The sequence below is a fragment of the Eleutherodactylus coqui genome, chromosome 11 (genome assembly GCF_035609145.1).
Source record: "Eleutherodactylus coqui strain aEleCoq1 chromosome 11, aEleCoq1.hap1, whole genome shotgun sequence".
NCBI lineage: Eukaryota > Metazoa > Chordata > Amphibia > Anura > Eleutherodactylidae > Eleutherodactylus > Eleutherodactylus coqui.
In genome coordinates this window covers 134,365,859-134,386,029 of record NC_089847.1, presented here as the reverse complement: position 1 = coordinate 134,386,029, position 20,171 = coordinate 134,365,859, and the positions used below count along the sequence as shown (strand labels likewise).

Below are 20,171 nucleotides of genomic sequence, written 5' to 3'. Positions count from 1 at the left end.
ATATTTTACAAACATTAGGAAATATCAGTAAAAAGGAGAAAGGAAAAACAATAAAAGGGAAAATGGAAATAGGCCTCGCAGGGCCTATGGTTCATATTGTACAACAATTGGGCACATCTTCTTGTAAACAACAAATATAACAGTCAATTCGTCTAGCCCATAGATGATCCCCGGACCCCCTTGCCCCCAATCCACTGTTCTTTTACTATATCAACGCATATTTAACTGACGGTAAAGGTGGGGTCTACGTCGTGATGAATATTATGGTTTATGTGGTGGGAATCCTTTTCATTTGAGGAAAGAAGAAAGAGAAAAAGAGGGGGGGGGGGGGGGGAAAAGATATAGAAACGATCTGAGCAAGTTAATTAGATAGCGCAGAAAGACAAGGTACTTTGACTATAGCTCACTGAACACCTCTACACAGACAGAAGCACACATACACTCACACATAAGATAAGAGAACGAACAACAACAACAACAACAAAAAAAAAAAGGGGGGGGGTGAGGGAGGGAGGGGGGGCGGGAGCACCCTGAGCGTCTTCCAGTCGGTCCCCCACTTCAAAGGCCCTGCGGCCCCTACAGGGCTCGTGAGTACGTTTAGTAGAACAAGCTGGCAAACTCTGCTGAGGACTCGAACATAATCCAGGGCTGCCAGGTCTTTCTGTATTTCTCCTTTTGTTTTTCGGGCTCTCGAGAGTGCTCCGCACATAGCTCCTCCATCTGGCTAAGGTATGACATCTCCTGCTGCCACTCCCTCATTGAGGGGACCTGTGTGGATCGCCAGTGACGAGGGATGACTGCTCTGGCTGCTGCAATACAAAACCGGAGCAAGTCTCCCTTTTGTGCACTAATGGGGCCCGGCAGGATGGAGAGGAGAGCTATCTGCGGCGTATTGCTAATCGATTTTCTGCACATTGAGTTATATGTGGCAAACACCCTGTTCCAGAAGGGCCGCAGTTTATCACAACCCCACCAGACATGTAACAGAGTGCCTCTATCAGTCCCACAGCGCCAACACATGTCCGACACCGAGGGGAATATCGCATGTAGTCGCGTCGGGTATCTGTACCATCTAGCCAACACCTTGTACCCTTTCTCTTGAGCAGCGCATGCCATGGTTAGTTTGTGTGTGAAGATAAATGATTTTTCCCAGTCGCTCTGTGTGATTCCCTCTCCTAATTCCTGCTCCCATGCCCACTTGAAGCCCGGGCTTGTGCAACTAAGCTCATGCATCAGAAGGCCGTATATTTGTGATAGCACGTGCTCCGGAGGCGACCGCAACTCGAACAACCTCTCGAAGGGGGTCAATTCCAGGCCCGGGGTGTCGCTTCCCTCCCAAGGTGTAAGGAAGGAGCGTAACTGAAAATACTCGAGCCAGGAGACACGAATGTCTCCGAATCGGTGTTTGAGTTCCTGCAGAGTGGGAATTGATTGCCCACCCAGGACCTGCTGGACCCTGGTATCCTCCCGATTCTCCCAACCCAAATAGCGTTCTCGCTCCCTCCCCGGTGGGAAAGCTGGGTTATTAAACAATGGCGTCAAAGGGCTATGTTCCCTGGACAGTATCTGTTGACGTGTTTGTGTATCCCATAGTCTAAGTGTACCCCTTAGGAAGTAGTTGGGACCTATCGCTTGGGCCCTACGATGCTGATTTTATATTGGCAGAAAATTGCTTGTTGGCCCGTTTACAGATTGTTGTGTGTGAACAGCGATTGGTTAGTCAATCTAAACGACTGACTGTTTTACGAGCGAATGATCTGCTTGTATAAACCGGCTGCGCAGTGAGCGCCGTCATTGTTCGCTCGTGTGAAGATAAATCGCTCCGTGTAAAAGCCGACCAACCAGGAGGAGATTTCAGATTATACTGGAGGGCAGATATTTTCTTATTCTGACCCAAACATTAACCCTTTCCAATCCCATCTTGGATTCAGGGTTTCCTAAAAGGCTCTCTCTTTTTGCTGTTATACAACAGTGCCATCTGCTGGCTAAAGCCAGTGTGTGCGCGCCAGAGAGGCTCCGACAGCGGCGTGCCTGGCAAAAGACGGTAAGAATACCCTGTCGGACGTCTTCTGATATTGGAGCTGTACAAGCTTCAATCAGAACGTAGGAAGACGTCAGACAGTGGATTGGAAAGGGTTAAAACGTGTAGTTTGTGCCGAGGTTTGGCTGCGTCTTCAGATGTTGCGCAGTCATTACATACATCAAGTCTGTGAAACATCTCGGGGAATTAGACAATATCATGTAGCCATTACTAAGAGATTATACACCGCATGGAGAGCGCCCCCACCATGCAGGGCTGATCACTGCGGTTACCGGGCTCCGCAGATCAGACCCATCCAGGTTTCGATTTCCAGATTGAGTCAACTTTTGCAATCAAATGTATTTCCTTGCACAGTCTAATCCTGGAGACACAATCTGCATAGAGGGCTACAGAAAAAGACCTTCAATATAGACACTTCAAAGCATCACACATGAAATTTAAGGGGGGGGGGGGGGGGGTTGTCCACAAAAACAACTGATGACCTATCCACGCAATAGGTCATCTATAATAGATTATCACCTGGGATCTTCACTGATCAGATCATTGGCCAGTGTGCTCAGTCAATTTCTACAGGAAGCAGGCAGCTCTATTCTCACTGCAGTGGCCAAGCTTGGTACTACAGTCTCTTTCCCATTTCCCTGCAATACAAAGCCTGGCCACTGCAGTGAGAATGGAGCCGTTTGCTTCCTGCTCAGCAAACAGATGACCAATGGCGGTCTAGGGTAACACAGCCTTGCCGATCTACTAGTGATGACCTAGCCTGAGGATCGATCAATGCTTTATAATTGGGACCAGCACATTTAGCACTGCATTTCTCCACTATTGTCAGTGCGATGAAGCGTATACATTTGTAAAGGCTATAGCTACATGGGGACTGTTGCAACACATCACACGGACGGCGCTTTGCTGCATCTCATGTAAGTGAATGCGGTGGCGCTGCAACTCCTAAGATATCAGGAGTCACAAAAAAATGCAAAGCTGCAAGCAGCAACGCGGCCGCATTCACCTGCATGAGATGCAACGGGGCGGCGCTGCGATCCCCGGCCGCGTGACGCAGCCGAGCAGCCCTCGCTGGAAAGGTACTACATCCTCATTACATCTCCCAATGCATCTCAGACTAATTAGCGATTAGACAGGATTTTCCTTGACTTGTGTAACAGCAGAAATAGGTCAGCGAGGTTGGAGCCGCCGGTCAGTCTTCCTGCCATGTTTAGCCCATCTCGTTCACAATGGCTAACAATCATCACAGCAGCTAATTGGAAGAGCCGGTGCTCGATGGCAGCCGAGCCAAACGCCGATTATAATAATCAGCCTGACATTTACGGCACATCTTTCCCCTGTGAGTCATCTGAGGGCTCAACGCTCTGCAGACAACCGGATGCCCAAAACAGAGAGTTCTGCAGAGCCGAGAGCGCAACGGAAAGGTTAGCGCGTCATCTCAGCGCGGCTCTGCTATATATACTGACACCTAGAGACAATGGAGCTAATCATATAGAACCCTCCCGGAAGGTAACTAGTACGAAGGCTTCATATCCAACTCACCTGTACAGGTAATAGGCCCCGAGTGCCAACGACTAAGGACTACCATGAGGGCGCGTTCACAGTAGGACTTGTTCCAGAAACTTCTGCAGCCAATCAGTTCCATATATCTGAACGAGGCTGATTCAGACTCCGGGGGTGACATTAATCACAGGTGTTTGCCCCTCATTGACCACCTTCAGCTGTCGGCGGCGCATCTCCCACCCCTCATTGACCGCCTTCAGCTGTCGGCGGCGAACCCCCCGCCCCTCATTGACCGCCTTCAGCTGTCGGCGGCGCATCCCCCGCCCCTCATTGACCCCCTTCAGCTGTCGGCGGCGCATCCCCTGCCCCTCATTGACCCCCTTCGCTGTCGGCAGCACATCCCTCGCCCCTCATTCACCCCCTTCGCTGTCGGCAGTACATCCCCCGCCCCTCATTCACCCCCTTCGCTGTCGGCAGCACATCCCCCGCCCCTCATTCACCCCCTTCGCTGTCGGCAGCACATCCCCCGCCCCTCATTGACCCCCTTCGCTGTCGGCAGCGCATCCCCCGCCCCTCATTAACCCCCTTCGCTGTCGGCAGCACATCCCTCGCCCCTCATTGACTCCCTTTACTGTCGGCAGCACATCCCTCACCCCTCATTAACCCCCTTCAGCTGTCGGCAGCACATCCCCCGCCCCTCATTGACCCCCTTCAGCTGTCGGCGGCGCATCCCCCGCCCCTCATTGACCACCTTCAGCTGTCGGCGGCGCATCCCCCGCCCCTCATTGACCACCTTCAGCTGTCGGCGGTGCATCCCCCGCCCCTCATTGACCACCTTCAGCTGTCGGCGGTGCATCCCCCGCCCCTCATTGACCACCTTCAGCTGTCGGCGGTGCATCCCCCGCCCCTCATTGACCACCTTCAGCTGTCGGCGGCACATCCCCCACCCCTCATTGACCACCTTCAGCTGTCGGCAGCACATCCCCCGCCCCTCATTGACCCCCTTCGCTGTCGGCAGCGCATCCCTCGCCCCTCATTGACCACCTTCAGCTGTCGGCAGCACATCCCCCGCCCCTCATTGACCCCCTTCGCTGTCGGCAGCGCATCCCTCGCCTCTCATTGACCCCCTTCGCTGTCGGCAGCGCATCCCTCGCCCCTCATTAACCCCCTTCGCTGTCGGCAGCACATCCCTCGCCCCTCATTGACTCCCTTTACTGTCGGCAGCACATCCCTCACCCCTCATTAACCCCCTTCAGCTGTCGGCAGCACATCCCTCGCCCCTCATTGACCCCCTTCGCTGTCGGCAGCACATCCCCCGCCCCTCATTGACCCCCTTCGCTGTCGGCAGCACATCCCCCGCCCCTCATTGACCCCCTTCGCTGTCGGCAGCGCATCCCTCGCCTCTCATTGACCCCCTTCGCTGTCGGCAGCGCATCCCTCGCCCCTCATTAACCCCCTTCGCTGTCGGCAGCACATCCCTCGCCCCTCATTGACTCCCTTTACTGTCGGCAGCACATCCCTCACCCCTCATTAACCCCCTTCAGCTGTCGGCAGCACATCCCTCGCCCCTCATTGACCCCCTTCGCTGTCGGCAGCACATCCCTCGCCCCTCATTGACCCCCTTCGCTGTCGGCGGCGCATCCCTCGCCCCTCATTAACCCCCTTCGCTGTCGGCAGCACATCCCTCGCCCCTCATTGACTCCCTTTACTGTCGGCAGCACATCCCCCACCCCTCATTGACCACCTTCAGCTGTCGGCAGCACATCCCCCGCCCCTCATTGACCCCCTTCGCTGTCGGCGGCGCATCCCTCGCCCCTCATTAACCCCCTTCGCTGTCTGCAGCACATCCCTCGCCCCTCATTGACTCCCTTTACTGTCGGCAGCACATCCCCCACCCCTCATTGACCACCTTCAGCTGTCGGCAGCACATCCCCCGCCCCTCATTGACCCCCTTCGCTGTCGGCAGCGCATCCCTCGCCCCTCATTGACCACCTTCAGCTGTCGGCAGCACATCCCCCGCCCCTCATTGACCCCCTTCGCTGTCGGCAGCGCATCCCTCGCCTCTCATTGACCCCCTTCGCTGTCGGCAGCGCATCCCTCGCCCCTCATTAACCCCCTTCGCTGTCGGCAGCACATCCCTCGCCCCTCATTGACTCCCTTTACTGTCGGCAGCACATCCCTCACCCCTCATTAACCCCCTTCAGCTGTCGGCAGCACATCCCTCGCCCCTCATTGACCCCCTTCGTTGTCGGCGGCGCATCCCTCGCCCCTCATTGACCCCCTTCGCTGTCGGCAGCACATCCCTCGCTCACACGGGAAGGCGTGATGTGGATAACCATGAATTTTCTAACTACGCAAAAGACAAGATCAGCCAGCGACTGAGCGTCTTCACTTTGGCGGCTTGCTGCCATGATTATATGAAGCCGTGATTGGCCGGACATGTGCCCCTGATCATTGGCCTATGGAAAAGGGTCTTTAGTTCCCATGAGGTGGAAATATTTAACAGTGGAACTCTCTGCACATCTGCAGCGATCTCGTAGTAACGCTCCAGGCGTCACCCGCTGATTTTGCAGTGGATTCAGCGCAGGTTTTGCTCTAGATATTGGCTATATTCAGGTGTGCCCCGAGCCTATGCCAACTGAGGCAAGTTGTAAACTGGCACCCCCAGCCAACCCACCAATACCCAAAATACCCCACATATATTTAAACCATTGAGACTTGTCATTAGTAGAGCCCCCAATCAGTGTCCCCAGTAGTAATAGTCTCCCATAGTGGTAGAGGCACCCCTTAATGTACTGATGCCCACTGCCAGCATGTCTCCAAGTTCCAAAAATGGTGGAAGATGACATTTTGCTTCCCAGAAGTGGAACAAGACCATCATAATAAAGCACATGGCCCCTCAAATTTCCAAGTAGGGGGAAGAGATCTACAGCAGAGATTGTTTTTTCCCCCCCTCGACCGAACTGTGTATGCGAAATACGCACTTGGGGACAAACCCAGTGAAAATCAATGGGTTCTACTTGCGTGTTGCACATGCAGAATTTGTGCGCGAATACGTCCGTGCGACGCAGGCCTACGGAGTATTTCAACTCCCTGCCCGCTAGGCAACCGCAGGTTTTATTTTGCAGAACCGTCCACAGCGCGAATAAGTCATCCGGAATCCATTTCATTAGCGTTATTTAGTTGCACCGAATGGATCCAGCAGTCACTACAATGGCGCAGGCTCTCCATACAGCCCATCGTCGGCCGCGGCGCTCCGAACACTCGTTGGCTTATCCCTACAGCTGCAGGTCTACGTCTGGGTAATCAATTCCAGGCTGTCAGGAGATGGAACATTTAATCACTATTCATGATACGCCGTTGCCGCTGGTTGCCAGGTAACTAGTAATACAGTAATATTAATTTTGGTACACAAATGTTTTTCCAGAAAATCACCGGAGGCCGAGCCTAAGCCCAGGATTTATCCGGGAAGAGAGCGTCTTCCTGAAGCTCCAGGGGGGCCGCTGGGAACAAAGAGGGCTGCAATTATAGTGTAACTTATGTATCACCGGAGAGAAACATTGTAACCAAACCAGCAGCTCTTAATACAAGATCTGATACAATATTCAGAGCCGACGCTCATTAAATGCAGAGAACTCCAGAATTGCATCGTGGGGAATCATCCCTGCGCCATTCGTGTCAATAAGACCGCCATAGATAGCCGAGGTCAAGTGGTCCATAATCACTAGCACTCCCATTGAAGCAGATGGTGCGGACTACTTCCCGAGATGGGATGACCCCTTTTAAAAAAGGGAAAGATATAGAATTTTTTTTTGGTACTAATTAAAACCAGATAGTGAAATATTTACGTTTTTTTCTAATCTCTTTATTTCCCAATTATAGAGATTTTTTTTTCCTATTGTCCATACATGACTATGGGGGCCTCCTTGCATGAAAGCATTTAGAAATATCCTTCGCTGCAGCCTCACAGACACAACGGACGGGAGGGGACTCATTGACTTGCATGGAAGAGCCTTGTGGAGATGCTCTGTGACCTGTGCAGGACGGAGGAGAGCTGTGAACACCGCATATGGGAGAGAGTGTTGTGGGCATGTGCAGGGAGGGGAGGAGGTGAGCTGTGACCATCACCTATTGTGAATGGTGGATTCTGTGCCATCTATAAATAGGTGTCACCTCTCATGCTCATCCTGTTTGTGATAATGAGATGACAGCTGAGAAGTCCTCTCTACAGAACAAGAAGAGTCAGACTAATATTAGGCTTAGTTGTCGCTCTGAGAACTGCAGGATTTCTTAATAGATTCCGGCTTTTTCAAAAACATTTTTGATGCCACGAATTCTTTACAAAAAGGTAAACAAAAAACAAAAAGTGTCTTAAAAATAATAGAAGTGACCTATCCCGGCCACTCCCCGATGCCCGCCGGTTGGTCACATGCTTGTCATTTTGCAGGTGAGCGCTCAGCTCCTCACAGGCTTCAGCGGAGATTCTTCTATGGCTTCTGAAGCAAGTGAGCGAATGTTTGGTCACACGCAGGCGCCGTGCGGCGAGCCGGGAGAGGCGGATTGTCAATTTAATACATTTTAAGCCCTTTTAAGTTTCATTTTTAAGTCCCAGAAAACCCCTTTAAGAGATTGTCCGGGCTAAAAGGGGTCCCTGTTCGGAATCTTAATCTCTTAGGTCCCTTTAACAGCGAACACCAACCGTACAGCGTAGACGGCAGCAGCTACTGGCAGGCAGTTTCAGCAGGCGAACGACGATTGTCCCATGTAAACAGGCTTTGCTGGCTTTATTGCGAACGCAGGCGGTGGCTGGGCGATCCCCGGCGCGCTCCACCGCCATTCACTGAGCGATGCCAACTCTGTGTTAACGCACAGACCACTATATCTGTCGCCCGCCAGGCGCTCCGACTACAAGGACGCTCATCAGAATGGAGAGCCGCTAGAAAGAGCATCTTATGCCTGGATTGATACGAATGGACATTATGTAATGCTTTCTTCTCCCTGCGGGGGGCATTGCAGGGAAGGGTTAAGCCAACCACTTACAGCTGATTGCTGCGGGTCGCATCAGGAGGAGACTGCAATCAGCTACCTAATTTAGCTGCTATTTAATAGTCTTAAGTCTTTACCATAATTATGAAACGGACGGATGGCGTTACTCCGGCGGACGGGTCGCTGCTGCTCGCCCATTTACAAGGTGCATATGCAGCTTACTTTGCGCACTAGACCAGGTTGGATTCCGCATCCGGGAGCCCACAGCAGAATCTGACCCTGTGCCCAGCGGTGACCCCGCATACCCGTCATTAGGACTTCTGTACTGCGGATGGCCCGCACGGCGAGGCGCCAGACATGCGCAATACAATTTCCTTTCTTCAAATCCCTGTTTTTCTCGCATAATCGCCTAACGATGACACGGAATCCGCGACCTTTATGCGATGTCATTGCGGAAGGGCTGTGGATCGGACGGCTTCCACCGATTATAATGTAAGCCGCCCACGCTGAAAAAGGTGTGCAGGAAACATCCATTTCCGATAGCATGCTATGGGCGGCATTTGGTGCGGGCGCCCGCCGCGGATATCCATCTGTGGGCAGGAGGGCCTTAATCGGAATTTAATTGAAAGGGTAAAATCTGAGGCCGGTCCTCCCCAAAATGCACAGTAAATCCGCTGCATGTAATCTGCACTCAATGGGGGGCGGACACAAGTGGAAACTATTCACTTTGTATCCATTTGGGCTTCCGGTAATGTATCCGTTTACTGTAAAGATTATCTGCACTTTCAACGTGTTTTAGAGACTTGTCAAAAGTATCAATCAGAGAGGATCCTGCTGCGGAGCCCCCCGCTGATCGCCAGCACGAGGGGCTGCAGCGCCCACCCAAGGGGCGATCATCTCCTCACCGGATCGCTTCACTTCAGTTAGAAGTTTTTGTTTTTAAATAAATGGAAAAAAAAAATCCATTAAAATGGATAAAACCGCGATATTCTTAGCTTTTCCATCCGTCATCATCGCTCAGGAGATACAAGAATACGCCGACCCCCATCCAGCGACAATACAGGCGCATTGTTTGCGGGGAGAGCGCTGACACAAGCCAGGAGTGGGTTGAAGTAAATTGGCTTTTAGGACTTTTCTTCTCCTTCTCCCTCATTGTGAGATGCTTCAGATGTGACATCAACAACACAAACGTCTCCTACTCACAGCGGTCTTTTAAAAGCTCGAGGGGGAAAAAAAAAAAGCGGCGGTGAGTCACCATCCGGTAATAATGCGGCGGGTTCACACAGGGAATGAGCCTGCGCTCAGATTCTGCCGCCGCGCTCCTCATTCAGCAATAAGCAAACCCAGTATTAATTCCCCGCGCACACATCACCTCGGAGCGATGAATGTGAGGAAGGAGATCTGTATGTAAGATGGAGGCGAGCGCCTCGCCCACGGGCGCACATTAACCTACTGACCTAGATGCTTCCCGCAGAGGAGAGGCGAGCCAGCAACTCATCGCAGTCCGCAGGTGAGCGGCGAGCCAAATAATGACAGTGTGCTAAATAAAGCGAGTTATATATAACACCTCCGACCGTGAGGCCACAACTCCCAGCATGCCCTCTGTTAACAGTCCCTATATGGGCGCTGGAAGGGTGCCTTCACACCGGGCCGTCAGCGTGGCGTCTGTAGCAAAATAGAGCGTGCTGCGACTTTTCCTCTCAGTTACACAGTTTGTATCCGCGAATGTAAAGGAAAAGGCGAAAGCACATACCCTTCAATGTGTGCGATTGGCTGCGGATCCTCCGTGCGGACGGCGATATCCGGTCGCGTAGAGCTGGCCGAAGGCTATATCCACACGGGACGGATTTACTGTGGGATGTCCAACACGGAAAATCTACATCAAGAACTGCGCCATTTGATGCGGATTTTGGTGTGGAGTTCGCCCCCCTTCACTTGGAAGCTGTGGAATCCGCATTGCCGATCTGCTGCAGTAATGGACACGCTGCGGATGTGAAATACGCTCCGCAGGTCGCCCTCCGCATTGAGGGGGTGACAGTTTTACAATCTCATCCACTTTGCCGCTACTGTAAATGCAGCAGATTTTTCTGTTCTGCTGATTACATTGTATTCAGCTGACAGCTCGTGCAAAGACTATGCAGCCGAGTACAAAATCCAGACCACATGCTGGGATTTGCAAACAGCTGCTGGAGGCTCATTTACACGCAAATGAAGGTAATAAACTGCTAGTGGACATTAGTGTCAATTAGCAGTTTATGCAAAATGATTGCTAAAACATGTCTTTGCGTGTAAATGGGCCTTAAGACACCCTGATCTGTAAGCAGGTTTCTTGCGCCCCACCAACCAAGGTGCTAACTCTGCTTCATTGCAAATCATAGAAAATGGCAGGAAATAAATTGCAGATTTCACATAAAGGCGTCTCTTCTGGAACACAACACCACATTTCCCTTTTTCAAGCATTTTCTTTCCGTACGCACTACGGCAAAACACGTCATCGCAACGCTATCGCCATCGACGGCCGCCATTCGCACGGGCGCTGAGGCGTCACATTCACCCGATGACATCACATTCTGAGCAAAAACAGGAACAATACGTCTAATGTTATATACACACAGTACAGAGTCAGGACGCGGCGAACAGGAACGCTGCGCCATTCTTATGCAGCGAGAGATCAAGTGGATTATAAACAGGTTCTGAAATGACTTTGTAAACAAGGAGAATCAAAGTAAACATTCAGGCCCGTTTACACGGAAGGAAAACCGATGCGATTCTCACTGGATTGCGGGAATCTGACTGATAATCAGTTCATACAGACGGCGATCAGCCTGCTGACCGGGGGGCATTCATCTATGAACGACGGCCTGATAACTGCGAATGGAGGCGTGTGGGCGGAGCGATCTCCGGCTGGGTCCGCCTCCATCCACTCAGCGATGATCGTTACTGTGCAGCGATTATCGCTGGGATGGCTGTTGGGCGCTGAAGCCTTAAACATAGCTAATACAGCAGGAAGTAACAGAACCCTCGCCCCACGGACACCGGGGTGGACTCCATCTGACCAATGACAGCGAGCGCTTCTGTTCGGGGTCCCATCACAGCACTGTTTTCGACACCTGACAGCAGAAAAGTGAATGGACCCTTATTCTCGTCTGCTATGACCTGTAATACGGACGGTGGGACCGCGGCACTTCATCGCAGGGGAGGGGGGAGCCAGACAGCCACTATAGTGGGGTTAAAAGTGAGCGCAAGCGTTAGTTAGCCTTTGTGTGGTATCATGAGGTCTACTGGACCCCAACCTTGTTCACTGCAGTTCTGCACTTTAACCCTTGTGTGGTACCAGTTTCAAACTAAACAGATCCAAAACGCTGACCATTAATTATATCGGTTGGGACCCAATCTAGCTGATACACAGCTCCTACATAGCCACCACTAAACAGTAAGTTCTGGCTGCGCCAGAGCTCTGTGCATACTGGTTTATTATTGCAATCAATGTACAAACTGTATGCAGTGAGCTCCCCCTAGTGGTGGCTGCAGGCAGCAAGAACTTTAGCATTCAATGCTGCTTGTCTATACAGGGCTACAAATTCTCTGCATCAGAAAAGCAAAACTCCGACCACTAGACAGATGCGCACCTTCAACGATTACCGGCGGCACCTCGGCGAATTAATGTTAAGCTGGCCTAGCAATCAATGGGGATTCTCTTTATGGTGCCCATACACAATGGTATATTGTGGCCTTTAATCAGTACAGAGGGAGCGCTCACAGGAGGCAGAATTTCTGCAGTGGAAAAAGCCATATCAAAATCTGCACTATTTACTGCAGACTCGCAGCCGCTTCACCCGTCAACTGGAGATCAGAGTCAAAATCTGCACCAAGGGGTGTTGATTTTAGTGCAGATTTGCTGGGAAATTTTTTACTGCAGCAAACTTGCCCCATGTGAACATACTTAAGAGGAAACCCGTCGTGTCCTACGAGCGCCATAAACTTAAAGTGGTTGTCCAGTTGTAAACCAACGATCAGACCTATCCTCAGGATGGGTCTTTAGTAGTAGATTGGTAGGGGTCCCTCACCTGATCAGCAGTTTTCTGGGCTGGTATATTAGCACACTAAATGAATTTCCCATTGGAATGAAGGGGCTGCAATAGCACGCCTGGCCACTGCAATGGCAACGGAGCTGTGTGCTTCCTGTAGAAATCAGCTCAGTGCAAGAGCGCACCAACTCAAGACAGCTGATGGGTGGAGGGGTTAGGCGGAGGTTTGTCGCTTATCTACTACTGATGACCTATTATAGGGATAAGTGCTCATTATTTTACAACCCCTTTAAGTTTATGGGTTCATAGAACAGGGGCTACAGAGTCTATACTAAGCTGGCTCCCGCTCCTTCGCCGACATCCCAGGAAGTCGCCACTTAGTGCATTGCGTGAACCCATCTCTGCTTTCAGAGTGTATGCACACCCATAGAGGACAGCATGTACGCGTGCACCAAAAGCAGAGATAAGCCGGCTCAATGCACTGAGCGATAACTTCTTGGGCTGACAGCAAGGAAACGGGGAGGCCGGTATGCATTTATTAAAAAAGCACCCCAGACCTGTCAGCTCATAAACTTAGTTTATAGTCCTCATAGGGCGTGACTATTTCCCTTCAAAGGGTTATCCCAGTAAAAACATTTAGCACCAATTTACAGGTTATATGGTGATGCATGCAGGATGGCTGCGGGGCTGTGAGTCGGCCCCCAGGGATGATAAATGTACCCCAAGTCCTCCTAGTGAAGGCAGCGCCCATACATGATCACCGCTCTATTCACTATGGAACGCACTGCGCCGGCAGTCACTTATTACAGGGCCTGTTAAAGGGGCAGTCTAGTTGCAAACTATTGATGGGTCTAGCTGCAGGATAGTCCTTCAAAAGTCCATCAGCGGGGGGTCTGCTGCATGTAATGCCTACCGATGAACCATCTTCTCGTGGGGGTGCTCATGCACGCAGCCGATTTCTGCAGGAAGCAAACATCTCTATTCCCACTGCAGTGGCCAGGTCTGGTATTGCGGGCCAAGTTGCCATTCAAGTGAATAGGAATTATGCTTGCAATACCAAGCCTTGCCACTGCAGTGAGAACGGAGCTGTCCGCTTCCTGCAGAAATCAGCTGATGGGCAGAGCCAAACTAATCTACTATTGATGACCTAGGTGCATCAACCGCTTGCAACTATACAACTTCTTAAGTCAGGCATTGACTTCTACAGAAGCGTCCTTCCAGTAGAGGCATTGTACGATCTACTATTTGCACACAAGAAAGCCATAATTTAAGTGAGCAGGACAAGTTTTTAGCCTCTGAACGCAAATAAGAATTTTCCAATTCACTGACAGCAAGCACAGATTGTGAAAGTTCTGAGCAACTGAAACCGTATAATATAAAACTACAGAATAATTACATCAATTAAGCTTTCCCTGTACACAAGCGGGACAAATACCTAATTGGTGTCCTTTGCACAAAGTAATCACAACTACAATTTAGCCAAGTGTCAAAACACTCACCTTGGCTGCGAGCCAGAATGATGCCAAGAGGAAGCGGCAAGAAGATACAATGTATCAAGAGTGATTGTATCACATCAGAGGAGAGAACATCTGTCACAGGTGAAGGGATGGCAGGATATGAGGAACCAAACAATAAACAACCAGCAGCTGGCACAGGAGAAGCAGCGATGGCCAAGAGCAGAGATAAGCGCACAGGAGAAGCAGCGATGGCCAAGAGCGGAGATAAGCGGCGCAACAAGACAAACAGTTCCATAGTGCAAATATGTAACCAAATCACTGCTGATCCCGTAAGAGAAGCAAACGGGATCCCGGATGAGTCCGCTAACAGGTCAGGTGACGTCTCTGCATCGGCAGGGGGGCGAGGTCACCGAGGGGCGCGATCACACAGACGATCTGCGGTGGATTCGACTGCAGATCCGCAGCAGACCGGCGAGGTGTGAACGCGCCCTCAGGGCTTTGGTCCGTGGGGGTGAAATGTCACACGAGTTCTGTACGTTCGCATGACGCGCTGAACTCATGTAATGCATTAACCCATTGTTTCCAGGGGTCATTTACATACGCGTTTTCATCCTGTCGCAGCGGGGATAAAAAAAAAAGAAGGGAGGGATGTTCCGTTTTTCAACAATATTGCTGAAATCTCTGCCAGGATTTGCAAAAGCAAACCAGGCGGCGCCGCGTGAACCCGCGCATTTGAGGTGAGCGCGTTGCAAGTTTTCAGGTTTCCCTATTGAAACACACGATTTTCACGTGAGCGAAGGACCGCCGCTACCACAACGCATCGCGCTCACATGGGAAACACAGGTTTAAGAGTGCGACAGCGGGCGGAGATCCTCGCAGCGACGTCACGCGCTCACGTGTAAACACGGCCTTAAAGAGACAGTGCAACTTCACCCCTCCAAAAATAAAAACGAGACGAACTGAAAACTCAGCGGTCAAATCGTGATCTTCGTTAAAAACCATATGCTTTCCTACCAGACGGGGGAGGGGCTACGGATCTGAGACATACGGCGCCATAAACCACCCGCACGTAAAATTCACGTTACCCAATCAGGCGAGTCGCACGCAGAAAGAATGGGATTTATTGCGCCGGTCACCCGCGAGTATAAATATAGGTCAGCGCCGGTATTCTTACGATGACTCACGGGGTAGTTTATACGGGCGGCACGCGGTTCCGTAATACAAAAGGCGCCAGTTGGAGAATTTCCACCATTTCGCCAAGTCAGCAGCGAATCCGCGTAATCACCGCGCGCCATTTACGTATCAGACAGGCGTCAATAGACTCATCGGACGCAGCGCTCCACCACGCCGCCCGCTGTGGGGATCGAGGCGACATCATAAAGGGGCTAGCGACACGTAAACGCTGCGGCGCGCGAGACGCTGGCGATTATTATAAAAACCAGGCAGCAGCTTGCAGGTCGTTGCTTCCTTGCCCCAGAAGCTTACGCTCTAATCACCCACACAGACAGCAGGGGCTGCTGACACCACAGCTAGGAACACCTGTAACCACCACAAGTCCATGCGAGAAGCCCCCTGTCCCCAAGAGCTTACACTCTAGCGGTAGGCCCCTCCCCCCAGCTGTGGTCAGCAGGGACCGGCAGGGAGCCGGGAGCGGTCGCCGTCACTCACCCGTCAGCCGCGCACACCGAGCTCCTCACACAAACAGCCGCGTCCGTGACCTACTTTCTGCCCTCACTAAATGTCGCACCACTAACCTACTTTTCAGCCAATGATGTTCGCCGGCTCCCTGGGTGCGCATGCCAACCAATCAGAGCACTCCCTATCAACAGCTGACCAATGGCAGTCCTTGCCTGAAAGTCGCCCCTCCCTCCTGCGCCACTGGCGGCGCTCTCCAATCAGAAGCTCCCTTTAAGCAAAAGGTGGGCGGCTTTGGAAGGCTGAGGCGGCCATATTGGTTGTGGCGGATGATCTCGCCATGTTTGTTGTGGTAGCGGGTTAACTTGTTTGGCACAGGGTGGCAGCGGGAGTCAAGGGCAGACTTGTAAATGTGGCTCTAATTAAACAGGAATGAATGGTCCCGGCCCTGTAACAATGGCTGGAAGAAAGAAACATTTAATTCAGCTTATCTCTTCCAAAAATGGAAGAGAAACTGAAAGCCGCGTATTTCTGCCGCGGATCCACACAGACTTGTGAGGGGCAAAATCCGCGTGCAGCATCTCCCACCTGATTGCGCGTTAAGTAGCGACACCGCGTATTTAACAAGCTGATGATGTCACTGCTGTTTCCTCTCGCCGGCGGCATAGTAACCTGCGTGACAAATGGCGTAAGGGCGCTCACGCTAAAGCATTTATTTGCGGCGTATTACGAGTGCTTTGAAATCTGCAGTCCTAAGCCACCATTTATTTTAATGGGGTCCGTCACACGGGCGTTTTTGCTCAGCGCATTTAATGTACACAGATCCACACGCTGCGGGGTCTATTTTCGACGCTGTAGCGCATATCTCAAGCACCACATTGCCGGTTGAAATAAATGGGGGGCGTGAGAAACGCAGTAAATACGCGATCATAGCCGGTAATAGTGAGTTTTTCACGCAGGCTACTATATCGCAGGGGGGAGGGGGGAGTGGTGACGTCATCGGCGTGCTCTGCCTGCGTTGTTACTGCGCAAAACAGTGAAAATGCAGACAAACACAAAGACGCAGCTCTGCACGCAGTTAAAAACCTGCAGTGTTTTCCCCTGAGCTTGTGTGAGAGCGGCCCGTGTCTGCTGTGGATCCATGACAAATGCGCGGCGGCGCTGCGGACGTCTGCCGCGGTTTTTAGAGGCAGAATCCACATGGAAACATCTATATTGATTTCCGCAATGTGAACACATGGCCAGGCAGCTTAAGGACACGCCTCTTTGACAAGTGGGATGGGGAACACCCAGTTGGCAATTTAGGCGAGGACTACGTAAAGTAATGCGAGTTAATGCGGTTGCAATGTGACATATCGCTTGTAGGTGGCGTCCTGTTACCATGGCAACCAGCCGGGCTCTTTGCAATTATATCGCGAGAGCCCGATGATGTCACAAAGGGAACGCACTCCCTCTGTAAAGCCTTCACATGCCGCGATCTACATAGATTGCGGCAGGGAAGGGGTTAACAGCGGGAGGCCGACTATTGGTGACAGGGAGCCCGAGATCTCTTCTGATCTCACACTATCCACAGGGCGTAAGGGTACGCACAGTTGTGGGAACTACCCCACTGCCATAATGTACCCGTATGTCATGTGGTGGGAAGGCGTTAGACGTCTCTTCAGATGCCCCCTGTACAGGTTGGCACAGCGGGGGGCACATTTTGCCCCTGTACAGGTTGGCACAGCGGGGGGGCACATTTTGCCCCTGTACAGGTTGGCACAGCGGGGGGCACATTTTGCCCCTGTACAGGTTGGCACAGCGGGGGGCACATTTTGCCCCCATCGCGGTTCCCTTAATTTGATTGTAAAATTGATGGTTATAAGTACAATAATCATTCCTTAGAATCCCCCTGCTCCCGTCTGACATGAAGTCTTCTGGCGACCGGCGTGAGGGGGTCTTGTCCTAAACATTCTGTACTGCTTGTCCTGAAGAGCTTGTCCTGACGCCCAGCGGGCGCCTAATCTCGGACTGCAGACACAGCAGAGCCCCCTAACCCAAGGCCCCGGGCTGTCGGGGTGAGCAGATGCCCATCTTTTCGCTGACTCCAGTTGTTTGGTTTCTTCACCCCATCCGTGTGTTTCGTGGCGCTGCCTCACTTATTCTGAGTTTTTCGAGGGAGAACGTGAGATTCTGCTAGAACGTCTCTAAAGGGTTCCAGTTAGTGTTTTGTTGCCCCATACCCCGGGACACTGGCTGAGGTCTTGTGGAGTCCGTGCCTCGTCGGGGCAGAGCTGTGTGGCTGCATGAGAGGAATCACACATCTATGAGACGGGCAGCTCTAATGTCAGGGATGACCATGGCACGAGTGCCAGTGCACGTACACGCATGTACATACATATACACACACACACATATATATATATACACACACACACACACACATTATATATATATATACACATACACACACATATGCAGACACATACGCACACACATATGCATGCTCACATAGGCATACATATACACACATATATATATTACATACACACACACACACACACGCATACATACACACACACACATATATATATATACATATATACAGATATACACACATATATATATATACATATATACAGATACACACACATGCATACATATACACACACACGGACATATATACACACATATGCAGACACATACATATACACACACATACGTGCACACATACACAGATGGTTTATTAGTAACTCGTGTTTTTCCACAGATCGCTTTACTGACGGCTCTGATCTTTATGAGCCGCTCATCCTGGGGGTCTTGGGATAAACACTACTTCATATTGTATATGATGACTCAGTTGTGCCACCCTGTGGTGAATTTAGACAACTACAAGCAAACACAATAGAAAATAGAACTGAGTGGTATTCAGACTGCAGCTCATTAAAGGAGCAGGACTTTTACTAAATATTATGAAACTGATTGATTTAATAACATTAACGACATATTAAACTGGTTGTCCAATTATTATTATTATTATTTTTAAAGGTTTAACTGCAGATGTGTTGACACTCCACAAGGAGCGCTACTTACCCCTCTTCTCCCGCGGCCGTCCCAAGCAACAGCCCCGTGATCCTACCAGTCTCAGTTTTGGGACGGCTACCACCTGACCAGAGCAGCCTATCAGGAGCCACAGAGGTCAAGTGCTCTACTCCTGGCATCATGACGCCTAGCATCTGAGTGGTGATGCCAGGAGAACGGTACATGACCACTGCGGCCTCTGATTGGCTGCAGCAATTAGGGGGTAGCCATTTCCAAACAAAGACTGGGAATCCTGTGGGGCTGCAGCGCTGGATCCCTGGGGAAGAGGACGGGTAAGTACCCCTGCTTTTGGTATGTTAAACACATCTGCAGTTATGCGATCTGACAATGTCTTTAAAAGGCGTGGAGTCCAAGCGCAGCAGGTCCGCATGATTCTTCCAATCCGCAGAGGTACTGTATGTATGAGGCTGCGCCAAAGAGTTCTGCACAGATTTAGGCCCAAATAATGGGGAAAATCGGCGTTTAAGAACTGCATCAAGAATTGACTTTTTTCCCATAATACACACATTTCCACCAAATTTAATGGGATCCTAAAAGGATGTGGACTCAGACATGGTTTATGGCACGGAATCCACACCCAAAAACATTCAGTGGGAACGGGGCTCAAGGGTAGGTTCACAGGAATATTTGGGTGTGGAGTCCACATATATTCAGCACCAACATCTGTAAATCTGCATCACTGAACATTGGATTCCAACCGCAACAGTCTCCACAAAATAAACATTCTGAACCATCTTTTTCTTAGACTCTTGCATTGTGCTGTCCCTCTGTTATTCCTCCAGGAAATAAAAATAAATTAAAAAAACTTAGCATTATCATTCCCCTTGTCCGGCACAGATATTACCCACGCGCTGGTCACATGAGAAATGGTAACACCCATTTATTAATACATTTCCAAGAGTTACAACAGAGGAATAACAGAATGCAAAGTTCACAAAACATTTCCGTGAATTGTTACTTCATGGGGGATGCCAATATTAACTACAACAGACACTTCAAAACAGATTTAAAAAAAAAACCAATGTATATAGCTCCACAGCGTCCGAGGAGCGGGCCGCAGTCTAGGAGACGGGGGTAGAGTTTGGGCCTTGTCACGGGCCTCTACCATCTCCCACCGGGAGGGTAACCAGGGACACGTACAAGGGGCCGAGGGCAGGCTATTAAATAGGGAGACTCAACAGTGGTTTACCTTAGTCCTTTTGTCACGGGTGACGCCACCACTCCGTCCTCCGCAGTGAATTCTAGGTGATGGAATAAAGAGTCCACGTACGCAGAATTGACTTTTTAAAGGCAGAACCGGGAATGGTCGATAAAGCTGTTTACTTGGAACACAACTTGAATAAATCCAGGAACAGTCCAAAACAGTTTTACATCCACCGGAAAAAGACAAGGGTGCAGGAGGACACGTGGCGTGACGGGGAGGAAACAAGGGAGGACAGA

The 20,171-nt window shown here is 50.9% G+C and overlaps 1 protein-coding gene across 1 annotated transcript in view; it reads right to left on the bottom strand.

The window, feature by feature from the left end:
• The window catches only part of BMAL1 (basic helix-loop-helix ARNT like 1), a 58,401-nt gene extending 42,631 nt beyond the window's left edge, over positions 1-15,770 (bottom strand). The window contains exon 1 of the mRNA XM_066583570.1: positions 15,684-15,770. The gene's annotated coding sequence lies outside the window, so the exon portion shown is untranslated. The remainder of the gene's footprint in view (positions 1-15,683) is intronic.
• Positions 15,771-20,171: the final 4,401 nt, after the last annotated feature.